Here is a 2,705-nt window from a genome sequence, read left to right on the forward strand (position 1 = left end):
TTAATATGGTGCATCAAAATCAGTTCAGGGGTGCAGCTACTGAAGATCCAAATCTGCATCTGCGTACTTTTCTGGAGATTGCTGACACAGTGAGGATTCATGGCGTTACTGAGGACACCATCGGACTACGATTGTTCCCGTTCTCTCTCAGGGACAATGCTCGTAGTTGGTTGCAGTCATTACCTCTTGGGAGTATCACTACATGGGAAGACATGATATCCAAATTTCTGGCTAAGTACTTTCCTCCTGCCAATTCTGCCCAGCTGAAAATTGAGATAACTACTTTCAAACAGCAAAATTATGAGCTATTGTATGAAGCTTGAGAGCGGTACAAGGAATTTCTTAGGAAGTGCCCGAACCATAATTTTTCGGACTGGGAACAGATTGAGTTATTCTACAATGGTTTGAATTTCCCAACGAGGATTTCTGTGGATGCTGCAGCTGGAGGTTCAATATTTTCTAAATTTCCTGAACAGGCTTATGAGATGCTTGAGCAAATGACTGTTAACAGTTATCAGTGGCCGAGTGAGAGATCTGTAATAAGGAAGCCTGCAGGAATTCATGAGGTTGATGCATTCACTGCTTTGACTGCTCATATGGCTACTATTTCTACACAGTTGACTTCACTGACCAAAGGGAATCAATGTTCTATTAAGACAGCATTGCTAGCGACTGCCGTAAATTCTGCTGATGGATTTGAGAGTGTGGAGCAAGCTCAATATGTGAACAACAGAAATTACAACAACTATCGAGGTAATCTTGTACCCAATCAATATCATCCTAGTTTGCGTAATCATGAGAATTTTTCATATGCAAATAATAATAATGTGTTGAATCCTCCTCCGGGATACAATACAAATAAGGGTGAGGGTAAGCCTCCTTTGGAGGATGTTGTTAATGCTTTTGTGTAGGAATCAAGCAAGAGGATGGCAAGGACTGAGACTCGCCTGGACAGCTTAGAGACGCACGTGGCCAACATGGGTGCTGTATTGCAATCCATGGAGACTAGCATTGGGCAGTTGGCAAACGCATTGAAAGATAATAGCAGAGGATAATTCCCAAGTAATACTGAGGTGAATCCCAAGGAGCAGTGTAATGCTATCACATTGAGGAGTGGGAAGCAGGTGGATAATGAAGAGGGTAAAATCTGAGAGCAAGACGTCTGAAAAAGTTGCGATCGAGAAGAAGGTCGAGGAGAAAGAGTCTGAACCTGAGCAAAAACCGATGTACAAACCTCCTCTTCCATACCCCCAAAGGTTCAAGAAGAAGGCAGTTGACGAGCAGTACTCAAAATTTTTGGAGATTTTCAAGAAGATACATATCAACATCCCTTTTGCTGATGCTTTGGCACAAATGCCGAATTATGTGAAGTTTATTAAAGAGGTGATGTCCAAGAAAAGGAGGCTGCAAGAGAATGAGGTGGTGAGCTTAACTGAAGAATGTAGTGATGTGCTCCATAAGAAGATGCCACAAAAGCTGAAGGATCCAAGGAGTTTTACTATTCCTTGCACTATTGGTTCTTCTATTTTAATAATTCACTTTGCGATCTAGGAGCTAGCATTAATCTGATGACTTTGTATTTTTTCAGGAGCTTAGGACTTGGCGAAGTGAAGCCCACAATGATCGCATTGCAGCTAGCTGATAGATCTATCACATATCCGCTTTGAATCATTGAAGATGTTTTGGTAAAAATAGATAAATTTATTTTTTCGACGGATTTTGTTGTGCTGGATATGGAGGAGGATGCAAATATGCCACTGATATTGGGGAGACCTTTCTTGGCCACTGCTGATACCAAGATTGAGGTGAAGAATGGTGAGTTGTCGATGGGTGTGGATGGCGAAAGAGTTATTTTTAATATATTCAAGAAATAAAATAATCCACCCATCGAGGAATTATGCATGATGGAGTGAGTTGTGAAGCTGGATGGCCATCCCAAACTTGTTCATGAGGTAGATTCAAAGAAGAATGATCCGAAGGTGCCAAAGAAGAAGAAGAAAACGAAGAAGAAATCAAAGTTTAAAAAGGTTGTTGAATATATTTGGAGGGTGAAAACGAAAGGAAAGACCCTCAACAAAGCGGAACCGGGCTAGAATTGGAATACAGTCGGGCTATGGACTATAAACTAAGCGCTTCTTGGGAGGCAACCCAAGCTAAATGCATTTTTTTATTTTTTTTAGTTGTTTTTATTTTTATCATGAGGAAACTAGACATTAATAATGATTTTGAATTGTGTAGGTGAAAAAATATGGAGCTGAAAGAGTTGAGGAGCCACCCCTGATAAAGAGGTTTGAGTGATTAAGATGGTGCCGAGTACTGACGCTTGGTGCCTAAGGTATGTGTCCCTTGTTTTTAATGAATATTATACATTGAAGACAATGCACAATTTAAGTTTGGGTGAATGTTTAAAAATTGTGAAAATCTGAAATTTTTTATGAGTTAGTTGGAGTTGAAAGTATGATGTTGTAATTGTGTTGGCCTATGATGAAAATAAATTTTTTTTTTCGCTGAAAAAGTTCATGTTAGCTATATTTAATCTTGATTTCTCACATTTATGCACGAATGCCATGATTTTCGATACTCCTAGCAATTAGAGAAAAATTATGTGGATTTGTGATGTGGATTAGAGGAATTGATTCTTAACTCTTGTGATTTTTGTTTGAAACTGAGATAGATTTTTATGAACACAGAAGTGATTTAGGCAT

General features: G+C 39.3%; 1 non-coding gene across 1 annotated transcript; it reads right to left on the minus strand.

Annotated features, from left to right (window-relative positions):
- Positions 1-261: 261 nt before the first annotated feature.
- LOC140869876 (small nucleolar RNA R71) lies at positions 262-367 on the minus strand. The gene has a single exon (XR_012146867.1). It is a non-coding gene; the product is annotated as a small nucleolar RNA R71 (small nucleolar RNA).
- Between the last annotated feature and the right edge of the window lie 2,338 nt (positions 368-2,705).

This window comes from Henckelia pumila, chromosome 4 (assembly GCF_033568475.1).
Source record: "Henckelia pumila isolate YLH828 chromosome 4, ASM3356847v2, whole genome shotgun sequence".
In the NCBI taxonomy this organism is placed as follows: Eukaryota; Viridiplantae; Streptophyta; class Magnoliopsida; order Lamiales; family Gesneriaceae; genus Henckelia; species Henckelia pumila.